Here is a 14333-nt window from a genome sequence, read left to right on the forward strand (position 1 = left end):
TTTTTCAGATCTGAGATCACAGGACAAACATCTATCCAACAAATGGGGTAAAAAAGTGAATACAGAGACTCAGAGCTGAGATCAGTTTATTGAAGTAGTAGCTGCTGGAGCCAATAACTGTGAGGAACACTCACAAGGCCATGTTGTGAATGTTTGGAGACTGAATATGTACTTGCTTGAGAACTAAAGACTATTAGGGACCCATCTTGGAGGGGTGGGACACATTTTAGTAAATCTTGCCTCCAAGAACTCTACCAAATTTTCTTAATGAAGAACAGAGGAAGGAAAAAAAAAGAGCTTCATGTTTTATCAAGGGAAGGAAAAAGTTTATCTATAGAAGAACAAGGATAAAAATTACATTGGAATACTCATCTAAAACCATAAATCTAGAAGGGAGCTGAGTAAAACATTTTTAAGGTGTTGATAGAAAAAAAGAAAAGAACATCAATTCTGTATTCAGTAAAATTGTCCTTCAAAAGTACAGGAAAAATAAAGACTTTCTCAGAAAAACCTGAGAGAATATGTCAACAATAGATCTATCTTGCAAGAAATACAAAACAATTTCTTCAAAGAGAAGGAAAATGACACAAGTTAGAAACTTGGATCTAAGTAAAGAAAGGAAGAGCATTAGAGAAGGAATAAATAAAGGTAAAATTAAATATTTCTATTTTTTTCTTATTCTTTCTTGATTCAATAACTGTTCAAGAAATAATAGCAACAATGCATTAGATGCCTTTAGTATATAGATAAACGAAATAAATAGCAGGGATCTTATAAAGAATAGGAAGAAAAACATGGGGATACTCTGCTATAAAGTACTTACACTACCCATGAAGAAGATTTGCAAATTAAAATCTCAAACTCATCCTAGAAAAAGTGCTATACACCTCATTGCTAAATATCACCATGGTCACTTTCAAAGTTCTCCCCTTGGGAAGCTACGCACCGACACCAGTGCCTAGTCCACCCTTCAAAGCAATTTTGGAACTCTTTCTGGAATAGCCATCAGAGCTGTCATCATATTACCCTTGATATCCTGAATGTCATCAAAATGTCTTCATTTCAATATTTCCTTTGTCTTCCAGTAAAGAAAGAAGTCATTGGGGCCTAGAACAGATGAGTAGGGAGGGTGTTTCAATATAGCTGTTTGTTTACTGGCTAAAAACTCGCTCATAGATAGTGCCACGTGAGCTGGTGCATTGTCATGATGCAAGAGCCATAAATTGTTGGCAAAAATTCAGATTGTTTTCATCTAACTTTTTCATGCAGACTTTTCATCACTTCCAAACAGTAAACTTGGTTAACTGTCCAGTTGGTACAAATTCATAATGAATAATCCCTCTGATATCAAAAAAGTTTAGCAACATCGTTTTGACTCTTGATTTGAAGTGACAGAATATTTTTGGTCATGGACAATTGGCTGACTTCCATTGTGCACTTTGACACTTTGTTTCAGGGTTGTATTGCTACACCCACATTTTATCACCAGTGATAACACAGCCCAAAACATTGTCTTGCCTCTCCAAAAGGTCTTGGCAAACTTCGGCTCCCCTTGGCTTTTGTTCACTGGTGAGCTCCTTCGGGCCATTTTTGCACACACCTTTCTCATGCCAAGATTTTCAGTTAAGATTTTCCTAACTGTTTCTCTGTCAATGTTTACTTGGTCTGTTATGCTTCTCACACTCAGCCAAGACGCAACCTGCATCCACCGCTGCGGAGACATAGGGGCCCCAGGACACAGACCAGAGATCACAAGAGCCAGGCAGTGGGCTCTTTCCCTGCATCCCAAAGCTGATCTCTCCTGCCAAAAGAGCAGCTTATCCAGCATTTGAGACAGTAAACTCAGCTGAGATCTCCAGCTGGGCCCTAGGTCAGACCAAAAGCAAATGGCATAACTGGTCTCCTCCCCCACTCTCCCACAGCAATCCTACCCCTGCCCTTCCAAAGTCAAGCTAGTCCCTGAATTGAAGTGTTGCGTCAGATTACAGAGGAGCCCTAGCGCTTAGGATCTGGGAAAAACCCGTTTGTAGCTGTGACCTAAGGAAGAAGCTGGCCTGGAGACAGAAGACTCCTCCCTCCCAAGCGCCCACCTTTTCTGGGCTGCTTGTGGCACGGCAATTACAGCTTTGAAGACACACGCAGGGCTCACCAGAGGGTGGCAGAGGCAGCTCTGGGCTTTCAGCAGCTCAGAAATCTCACATCCTCCACACCCCTGACAGAAGAAGTGACCTAAGACTCAGGAGACCTAGACACCGGGAATAAGCCCACCTCCTAGTGGCTGGCTGTGGTGCTCTCAGTGTGCATATATGCAGGTGACAGCAAAAATGGCACTGACTTGGTAAAACTACCAACTACACCCCTAGCCCCACTCATCTAGAACTGCAGTGCCAGGACAGTCACTCTGGACAGCAGGTGACTGGCCCTGCCTCCAACACACAGAGGAGTCCTTGTACAGCAGAGGAAACTTGGAGATAGCTTGGTGGGCTTAAGCCAAGAATGGCACTGCCTTTTTTTTTTTTCTTTTCTTCTATTTTCTTTTTTTTTCTTTCTTTATTTTTTTTTAGTATTACTATCATTTTTAGCATATATATACACATTTAGCATATATATATATATATGTATATATAGAGAGAGATAGATATATATAGATACACACATTATCCCCTTTCTTTCTCTCTTCTTTTCTTTTTTCTTTTCCTTGCCCTACTTTTCCTTTCTCTTTCTATTTTTCTGTATTGATTTTTCTTTTTTTTGTACTTTTGATATTTTTGCCTGTGTTGAGTGTTGGTTATTGGTTGTTTTTACATGTGAGTGATTTGTTTTTTTCTTTGTTGTTGTTGTTGTGCTAGTTGATTTATTTTGTTCTCAAATTGCCCTACACCTGGGCCCAGACCAAGAGGCCCAAAATTCAGCATGCCCAGAGACCAACTCCAGACGCCACAGGGAATTCCCTTCAGGCACAAGAGCCCATAGGGGCCAAGCCTTATCTGAGGGGTCAACCCTCACACAGCAGCTCATCCACTGTGGGCATATAATTCTCACAACTAGTCAGCCTAGGAGTCATTCCCACCTACTGACAAGCCAAAAGCAACTAAAGCTCAACTTTAACAGAATACACACAACACAAGGGTCACATTTGGAGTACACGCACAGGAGAACATAAAGGAAACATACTACATAAGACCACCCAGCAAAGATTGAGAACCCTAGGGGATCTACCTAATACATCGAAGCAAACACAGAGAGTCAACCAGAATGGGGAAACAAAGAAACACATCCCAAATAAAAGAACAAGAGACACCTCCAGAATTGGAACCAAATGAAATAGAGGTAACCAACCTATCAGAGACAGAGTTCAGAACACTGATGATAAGAATGTCTAAGGAGCTTAGTGATGACACAAAGAAGGATAGAGAAATCATAAAGAACAACCAGTTAGAACTAAAGAATACAATAACTGAAATAAAGAACTCACTTGAAGGAATTACCAGCAGGTTAAATGAGGCAGAGGATTGAATCAGCAATTTAGAAGACAAGTTAGCAGAGATCACCCAGCAGAACAACAACAACAACAACAAAAGAATTAAAAACAATGAAAATGGTTTAAGAGACCTCTGGGATAACATCAAGGAAACAACATGCACATCAAAGGAATACCAGAAAGTGAAGAGAGGGAGCAAGGGATCGTGAACAAATTTGAAGTAATAATGACCAAAAACTTTCCTAACCTGGTGAAGGAAATCAACATACAAACCCAGGAAGTGCAGAGAGTTCCAACCAAGATGAACCCAAACAGGTCCACACCAAGACACATTATAGTTAAAATGGCATAAATATCATAAATAAATGGCATAAATAAAGTAAATATCAGTCTTTAATATCCCACATAAACAAAAATTTCTTTGGGGGTCCCCCTTTTTTCAGAGTAAAGGGGTTTTGAAACCCAAAACTGATAAAAACCACTGTAGTTTATCCTTAGCCATATATGGTCAATTTCTGGCTCTGACCTCATAAAGCACCAGTGTGAGGGAATTACCCCAAGCTGCTATATAAGGCCCTGGCTGGGCTGAGCTTTCTGTCCATTATAGCCCAGGAAGCTGATTTGTAGTGACTTGTTGGACTTGGACCTTTTAGCTTGTTTTCTCCTTCTTTTTCCCTTAGTATACATAGTCAGCGTAGTTAGTATCGTTATTATTGTTTATTAGCACAGTAATATTGTTGATACAGTTAGTATATGTAGTTAGAGCACTTAGCATAGTTATTGTTTATTAGCACAGTTAGTAATATTATAGTTAGTATGCATAGTCAACGTAGTTAGTATAGTTACTATTGTTTATTAGCACAGTGATATTGTTGATATAGTTAGTATATTTAGTCAGCGTAGTTGGTACAGTAATAATTATTGGCATAGTTAGTAATATAGTTGATACAGTTAGTATATTTAGTGTAGTTAGCATAGTTATTATTATTGGCATAGTTAACAATATTGTCAATACAGCATAGTTAGTATAGTTATTGCTTGTTCGCACAGTTGGAGAGTATAGTTAGTATTGTCAGCGAGCGTAGTTAGCGGGTCACCATGTTACATGACTTTAAAGACATCCGTGTTGACCAGGAGCCCCACAGTGCCCATTATGAGCTCCAGGGAACCATCGGAGGGGGCACCTTTGCCTAGGTAGTGTTGCGCAAGCCCATTCTCACGAAGAAGATGGTAGCTGTGAAAATCATCGACCAACAGGTCTCCTACAGAACATGCAGATCTCTCCTGCACAAAGTCCGCTGCATGGAGGACTTGTACCATCCTAACATCGTCCAACTATTCCATGTGATCAGCACTGCGGAATCCCTCTTCCTAGCCATGGAGCTCATGCCTGGAGAGAACATGCACCACTACCTTCGTGACCACAACCGCATGTCGGAGAACAAGGCCTGCAGCGTCTTCTGGCAGCTGGTGTCAGCAGTGCACTATTGCCATGAGAAGGGCATTGCTCACAGGGACCTGAAGCCACAAAACGTGCTATTAGACACTCAGATGAACGCTAAGCTTGCAGACTTTGCAAGACTTGGCGCATCCTTCAATGTCCATCAACTCAGCACGTTTTGTGGCGGTCCTGCGTATGTAGCCCCAGAACTGTCCCTGGGTGAAATATATGATGGTCGTGTTGCGGACATCTGGAGCCTGAGAGCGCTGCTGTACAAGATGCTCACAAACACCATTCCTTTCAAGGCAATGAAAGAGCTGATGAAGAAGTTAGGCAGTGGGCAGTACGCGGTGCCTCCCTATCTATCCATTGACATGGAAAACTTCCTCAAAAAACTGCTAACTCTCAACTCTGAGCAGAGACAAAATCTGAAAGATATCATGCCAGATTCTTGGCTAAACATGGGCCAAGAGTAAGAACTGAGCCACCCAGTTCTTGAGCTGGGTGTTGAGCCACCCAGAGATGGTGTTGAGCCACCCAGAGATGTCATAGACCCCTGGGTAATAGAAGAGATGCTTAATCTGGGCTTTCATTGGGGAGACATCCAGGACACATTGTCAGACAAAACATACAATGATGTCATGGCCATGTACCGCATCTTACACTCACAAAAAACAAAATTCCCATATCGCACCATCAAAGTAAAGCCTTTCCATCCTCCTGAGTTCCAGAGTCACAGTCCCTCCCAGCACAGGAGATTCAGTCCGAGTGGTCCAGTTCCCAGCAGGCAGAGCAGCAGCCTATGGACCATGAGCCAGGGCAGAAGGCCCAAGAGTCTGCCGGTCCTGCAGCCATCCTGGAGTACAGCACCACCATTTTTGAGTCCAGCACCCCCACCCCTGCACGGGATCCTGCACGGGATCCAAGACCACCACTCCTGAGCCCAGCTGGTGGCCCAGGAACGCCACTCCTGAGCTCTCCATTTCCAAGCACTGCTGGGGCTCCAGGACCTCCATTCCCGAGCCCTTCACTCCCAGGCACTGCCAGGGATCCAGGACCTCCACATCCGAGCCCTCCACTTCTGAGCCCAGCCAAGGCTCCAGGACCACCACTCTCGTGCACAGACCAGGCTCCAGGACCACCACTCCTGCGACCAGCCAGGACTCCAGGACCGCCACTCCCGAGCTCAGCCTTGGTTCTAGCACCACCATCCTTAGCCCAGACCCCCAGTATTACCCTGGGGACTCTCTCTCCAGCCACAGCACCACCAGTGGAAACCCGGAAGAAATCAAGCAGGGCCAGTGGCGTGTTGCTAGGAGGTGCTTAAACTTTTTAAGAAAGCTCTTCTGTCTGCTGCCTAAGAAGGGGTACTGCAAACGCAGTCAGGTTAAAACCCCTTTAGATTTTGACAGCAAAGGCAGGGCTAGAACAAGACTCCGGGGAGGTCAAGGCAGGCTCCCTGCATTTTAAAGGCTGAACTGGATGAAGCTGAAGTCCAGGGAGCCCAACCACATGGTGGGGGAGATCAGCCAGAGGCTGGATGCAAACTGCAGGTGGCAGCAGTACAAAACATACACGTGGTGTGTGCAAGGAGCTGTGGACGAGAGGACTTGGTCCAGCGGACATGGAGGTGTGCACAGTGCCATCGCGTTCTCTGCATGGGATTCACATCCAGGGTATCTGGCATCGCCGTGGCATCCAGCATCACTGGGGCCTTCAGAAGCACCTCCTTGGAGGACAGCCTGGAGCTCCCTGGCAGACAAGAGGAAGGAACATCTTTGCTGCAGATCCACCACTTCGGCCCCCAGTTGGGTAAAACTTAAGAGACTGGACACTTTTTCCTTGAGCACTTCTTCCCTCCCCTGCTCTGTGGGAAGGGGATGGTTCTTATTAAATTACTTGGTTTTCCAAACCTTTCAATAAATGTCTTGCTTCAGAAAGATGTATTAGGTACTCTTGTTTTGCATCCTCCAGTTTGAGGAGCACAGAGTGATGTAATACTTGGACTTAATTGGCACAACTCTGCACCTTTGCATGTTGTACCCTCTTGGTCTGCTGTTCCCTTGGCTTTGAACCCTCAGCTCCCTTGTCCATTTCTCCTTTGTGGCAGGATGGTGTTGCTTGCTCACATAGTACACATGCTGCCTTCTTCCTGTGGATGCTCAACTTAAAGGAATCACAGTTGGTCCATGTCAGTTATGGCAACCAGTCCCCCATCCCAACCCCCTGCTAGCGATTGGATGAGGCAAAGACTCATGACCCAGTTTTGGCCAATGAGATATTACAGGAAGTCCACAGGGGCTTCTGTGAGAGATTCTCCTTTCTGGGTGCTCAATGATGTCAGCAGGAATCATCTCCCCTGACCTGTTGGCTTTGCCTCCTTCCCTCCGTGCTGGTATGATTCTCAGGTGGTCTTTCCCTTTATGAAAGCAAGATGGCCACCAACCGCCACAGGATGATGTCATATCCTATCAGCCAACGGAAATAGAGTGTCTCTTCCCCCATGATTCCAGCATTGTCTAAAGAAGTGTATCTGTAAAGTGACATTAGCTGCCAACAGCCCCTCATCCCATTCTTCTCAGAGGTCAGAGCATGGTTGGGTCACCATTATTGGTGAGAATGGAACATTTCCCTGAAGTGTGTCAGAGCACGGAGGAGGAATTAACCCAATGGTTTAACACTCCATTCAGTACAATTCTCACCTAGATTCCACTAGATTCTACCACCAGCTCAGCTGAATCAAAGAATGGAGTCTATAGGAATGGCAGCAGCAATGCGGTCTTCTTGAGTTCTCCTCCAGAACTTACCATAAATTGAACACCTATAACCCATCAAAGGACTCTCTGCTCATCACACAGAACAGCTAAGAGGCTCATAGGAGGACTAATCGAAGGTGGGCAAATCAGGCGAGCAGGGAAAGAGGGAAGGGAGCAGTGTGGAAACACGGCCCGCATCCACGGCTATAGAGACATGGGGTGGGGGTGGAACTAGGACACAGAACAGAAATCCCAAGAGCCAGGAGGTGAACTCTTTCTATGCATCCTACAGCTGATCCTCTCCTGCAGAGAGAGCAGCTTATCCTATGTTTGAGGCAGTAACCTCATCGAAGATTTCCAGGGGGGCCCTAGGTCAAACAAAAAAGCAAAAGCCATACCTCGGCCCTTTCCCCAACTGTCCCACAGCAATCCTACCCTTGCCCTTCCAGAGTCTTAAGCTGGACCCTGAACTGAAGAGTATGTCAGATGACAGAGGAGCTGTAGTGCTCAAGACCTGGAAAAAGCCGCTTTGCAACTGTGACCTAGGGAAGAGGCTGGGAAGAGTGTGACACTGCTAGGCTGGGAGATGGCAGACACCTCCCTTCCCAGCCCGCACCTTTTCTGGGCTGCTGCTGTGTCAGGAAAATTACAGCTGCAGAGACACACACAGGGGTTAACAGCAGGGGGCAGAGGCAGCTCTGGGCTTTCAGCAGCTCAGAAATCTAGAGCCCTCCACACTCCCCGATGGAGGAAGTTCCCTAAGACTCAGGAGACTTGTGCACAGGGAAGAAGCCTATGTCCCAGTGGCTGGTTGTGGTGCTCTCAGCGCGCGTATGTGCAGACGACAGCAGAAACTGCACTGACTTTATAGAAACTACCAACCAAACCTCATAGCCCCACTCATCTAGAACTGCAGTTCCAGGGTCACTCTGAATGCCAGATGGCCAGATCTGCTTCCACAAGACATAGAGGACTCTGTACAACAGAGGACAACCTGGAGATTGTTTGGTTGGCTTAAGGCAAGAGTGGTGCTGCTTTTTTTTTGTTTGTTTGTATTACTATCATTTTTAGCACATTATATGTATACATATGTATTAGCATATAATATATATACACTCACATATATATATATATATATGTATGTATTCATATACACATTTTCCCCTTTCTCTCTCTCTTCTTTTCTTTTTTCTGTTCCCTGCCCTCCCTCTTTCCATTTATCTGTATGAACTTTTTTTGTCTGTGTGTGTGTGTGTGTGTGTATGTGTATGCGTGTGTGTGCATTTTTGATATTTTTGCCTGTGTTCATTGTGGGTTATCAGTTATTTTTACATGTGAGAGAATTTGGGTGTTTTTGTTGTTGTTGTTGTGTTTGTTGATTTGTTTTGTTCTGAAATTGCCCTACTCCAGGGCCCTACAACACACCTAGAGGCCAACTACAGACCAAACCAGATTATTACCAGGTTTGACCTACAAGTGACAAACCCAGAGGGAATTCTCTACAGGCACAAGAGCCTATAGGGGCCAAGTCTCATCTGGACAGTAAAACCTCACGCAGTAGCTCATCCACTGTGGGCATAGCCAATTCTCACAAATAGACAGCCTGGGAGTCAATCCCACCTACTGACAAGCCAAAAGCAATTGGAGCTCAACTTTAACAGGAGAATATACACAACACAGGGGTCACCTTTGGAGCACATGCACAGGAGAATGTGGAAGTGGTGCAAGTCAAATATAAAGGACACATACTACATAAAAAAGACCACCCAGCAAAGATTAAGATCCCTAGGGGATCTACCTAATACATCGAAGCAAACACAGAGAGTCAGCCAGAATGGAAAAACAAAGAAACACATCCCAAATAAAAGAACAGAAGAAACCTCCAGAATTGGAACAAAATGAAATAGAGGTAACCAACCTATCAGAGACAGAGTTCAGAACACTGATGATAAGAATGTTTAATGAGCTTAGTGATGACACAAAGAAGGATAGAGATATCATAAAGAACAACCAGTTAGAACTAAAGAATACAATAACTGAAATAAAGAACTCACTTGAAGGGATTACCAGCAAGTTAAATGAGGCAGAGGATCAAATCAGCAATTTAGAAGACAAGTTAGCAGAGATCACCCAGCAGAACAACAACAACAGCAACAAAAGAATTAAAAACAATGAAAATGGTTTAAGAGACCTCTGCGATAACATCAAGCACAAGAACATGCACGTCATAGGAATACCAGAAGGTGAAGAGAGGGAGCAACGGATCGAGAACATATTTGAAGTAATAATGACCGAAAACTTCCCTAACCTGGTGGAGGAAACCAACATACAAGCCCAGGAAGTGCAGAGAGTTCCAACCAGGATAAACTCAAACAGGTCCACACCAAGACACATCATAGTTAAAATGGCAAAGGTTAATGACAAAGAAAGAATCCTAAAAGCAGCAAGAGAAAGACAGCGGGTTCCATGCAAGGGAACTCCTATAAGACTATCAAATGACTTTTCTACAGAAACTTTGCAGATCACAAGAGACTGGCAGGAGGTACTCAAAGTGAGGCAAAACAAAGGCCTACAATGGAGATTGCTTTACCCAGCAAGGCTATCATTTAAAATTAAAGGAATGATAAAGAGCTTCCCAGAAAAGAATAAGCTAAAGGAATTCATTACCACCAAGCCAGCAATGCAGCCAATGTTAAAAGGGCTTCTGTAAACAGAAGAGAGATGAAAACAATCTAACTGATGAAGACCAGAAATACAAATAACAAAATGGCAATAACTATGTACCTATCAATAATCTCTGTAAATGTAATGGATTAAATGCTCCAATCAAAAGACCGGGTGGCTGAGTGGATAAGAAAGCAACACCCTTGCATATGCTGTATACAAGACACTAACCTCAGATCAAAAGACACATACAGGCTGAAAGTGAAGGGTTGGAGTAAGATATTTCATGCAAATGGAAATGAGAAAAAAGAAAGCTAGAGTTGCAATACTTATATCTGACAAAATAAACTTTAAAATGAAGAATATATTAAAAGACAAAGATGGGAACTACATAATAACAAAGGGATCGATCTAACAAGAGGACATAACCCTAGGAAACATCTATGCACCCATCATAGGAGCACCTGAATATATAAAACAGATATTGACTGACATAAAGACAGAGTTCAACATTAACATTATCATAGTAGGGGACTTCAACACTCCTCTGGCAACAAGAGGCAGGTCTTCCAGACAGAAAATCAATATGGAAACAATGGCTTTAAATGACACATTGGACCAGTTAGATTTAATCGATACTTTCAGAGCATTACACCGCAAAGCTGCAGAATACACGTTCTTCTCAAGCGCACATGGAACATTTTCCAAGATAGACCACATGTTAGGCCACAAAACAAGTCTTGATAAATTTAAGAAAATTGAAATCACACCAATTGCCTTCTCTGACCACAGTGTTATGAAATTAGAAATCAATTACTGTAAGACACACAAATACATGGAGGCTGAATAACATGTTACTAAAAGCAATGAGATAAAGGAAGAAATCAAAAGATATCTCGAAATGAATGAAAATTAAAACACAACAACCCAAAATCTATGGGATGCAGTGAAAGAAGTCCTAGGAGGAAATTCATAGCAATGCAGGCCTACCTAAAGAAACAAGAAAAATCACTGATCAACAGCTTACCTTTACACTTAAGGAATCTGGAAAAAGAAGAGCAAAATAAGCTCAAAAGGAGTGCAAAGAAGGAGATAATAAAGATCAGAGCAGAAATAAATGAAATAGAGACCAAAAAAAAAAAAAAAAAAACAAAACATCAATGAATCCAAGGGCTGGTTTTTAGAGAAGATAAACAAAATCAGCAAACCTTTAGCCAGACTCATCAAAATAAAGAGACCACCCAAATTAATAAAATCAGAAATGAATGAGGAGAAGTGACAACAGACACCACAGAAATACAAAAGATTTTAAGAAATTACTATGAGCAACTATATGCGAGCAAATTAGACAATCTGGAAGAAATGGACAATTTTCTAGAGGAGTACAACCTTCCATGGCTAACTCAAGAAGAAATGGAAAATCTGAATAGACTGATTACCAACAGGGAAATTGAATCAGTAATCAACAATCTCCCAACAAACAAAAGCCCTGGACCAGATGGCTTTACAGGTGAATTTTACAAAACATTCAAAAAAGAATTATCACCTATTCTCCTCAAACTATTCCAAAAAATCCAGAAGGAGAGAAGGCTCCCAAACACTTTTTACCGGACCACTGTCACTGTGATTCCAAAATCAGACAAACACATTGCAAAAAGAGAAAACTACAGGCCAATATCCCTAATGAGAATAGATGCAAAAATCCTCAATAAAAGATTAGCAAACAGAATTCAGCCATACATTAAAAAGATTATACACCATGATCAAATGGGATTCACTCCTGGTATGCAAGAATGGTTCGACATCTGCAAATCAATTAATGTGATACACCACATTAATAAAAATGAAAAATGAAAATATATGGTTATATCAATAGATGCAGAAAAAGCATTTGACAAAATCCAGCAACGATTTATTATAAAAACTCTTATGAAAGTGGGAATAGAGGGGTCATATCTCAACATAATAAAGGCCATATATGATAAACCTACAGCTAACATCATACTCAATGGGGCAAAGCTAAAAATATTGCCCTTAAAATCAGGAACAAGGCAAGGTTGCCCACTTTCTCCATTTCTATTCAACATAGTTCTGGAAGTTCTAGCCATAGCAATCCAACAAGAAGAAGAAATAAAAGGCATCCAAATTGGTAAGGAGGAAGTAAAATTGTCATTATATGCAGATGACATGGTACTATATACAGAGAACCCTACAGACTCCACCAAAAAAACTATTAAAACTGATAAATGAGTTTAGTAAAGTAGCAGTATACAAAATTAATATTCAGAAATTAGTTGCATTTGTATATGCCAATATTTAAATATCAGAAGGAGAAATTAAGAAAACAGTCCCATTTATAATTGCTTCAAAGACTATAAAATACCTAGGAATAAATTTAACCAAAGAAGTCAAAGATCTGTACTCAGAAAACTATTACACTGAAGAGAGAAATTAAGGAAGATACAAATAGATGGAAACACATACCATGCTCATGGATAGGAAGAATTAATATCGTTAAAATGTCCATACTGCCTAAGGCAATATACAGATTCAACACAATTCCTATTAAACTATCAGGGATATATATATATATATATATATATATATATATATATATATATATATTCACAAGAAGTGGAGTGCAACATAAGGAATAGAGACAGTGGAAATGTAATGGTTGTATGCGATGTTAGAGGGGTAGTAGATTGGGGGAGTGGGGTTATCACTTTGTGAGGGGTATAAATGTCTAACTGTTACATTATTTTGTACACCTGAAACTAATTAAATAAATAGATAAATAAATAACCCAGAGGAGACAGAAAATGAAGGGAAGATTTTTCAAAAAGAATCTAAAACAAGTTCAAGAAACGAAAAGTTACAAATATGGAAGACATTTGTCAAACCATAGCACTATAAATATAAATGGCCTAAATACACTAATAAAAAGACAATGACTGACAAAAATGCCTAGAAAAAAAGTTAAACCTCGACTATATGTTTTCTATAAAAAACTGATTTCAAATATAAAGACACAGATAAATTAAAAGTAAACAGAGAAAAATATACTGTACTAACTAAACAATCGAAAGAAAACTGGAGCAGCTATGTTAATTTGAAACAAAGCACAATTTAGAAAAAGGGGAAATTATCAGTAACAAAGAGAAACATTATATATTGATACAGGGTTTAATTGTCCATGAAGACACCACAATCTTTAACATATTTGCACCAAATGACAAATGTCAAAATAACTGAACCTGAAACTGATAAAACTGCAAGGAGAAATAGACAAATTCAGTGTTATAGTTGGAGTTTTCAACACACTTCTGTCAGTAATTAACAGATTCACCAGGGAGAAAATCAGTAAGAGTATAGTTGAGGTGAACAGCACCACGGATCAACTGGATGCAATGGACATTTATTAAGTATATCATTCAATAGCAGAAGAATAGACATTCTTCTTAACATATGAAATATTCACTAAAAAATACCACATTCTAGACCATATAATTCACGGTTCAAAAATGTTTTAAAATAGAAATAATGAGTTTTCTGAGACCACTGACTTAAATTAGAAAGCAATAACAGAAAGGTAGCTCAAAATCTGAAAATATTTGGAGATTAAACAATGCACTTCCACTTTAGGAAACTAGAGAATAAAAAACAATTTAAAACTTAAACTTTCAGAGTAAAGAAAATTTTAAAAATTAGAACAGAAATCAATGACATTCAAAACAAATCAATAGAAAAAAATCAGTGCTACAAAAAGCTGTTTCTGTAGAAATAACAAAACTGATAAACTTCTAGCCAGGATAACTAAGAAAAAAGAGAGAAAATACAAATTACTAAGATCAGAGAATGGGCATTATTGATCTTATGTCCATTAAAACAATAATAAAAGAATGCCACAACTCCATGCCTACAAATTCGATAACAAATGAAATGGACCAATTTCTGCAAAGACACAATCTATCAAAAGTTTGTGTGCCAA

Source organism: Rhinolophus ferrumequinum, unplaced genomic scaffold (assembly GCF_004115265.2).
Source record: "Rhinolophus ferrumequinum isolate MPI-CBG mRhiFer1 unplaced genomic scaffold, mRhiFer1_v1.p scaffold_87_arrow_ctg1_1, whole genome shotgun sequence".
In the NCBI taxonomy this organism is placed as follows: Eukaryota; Metazoa; Chordata; class Mammalia; order Chiroptera; family Rhinolophidae; genus Rhinolophus; species Rhinolophus ferrumequinum.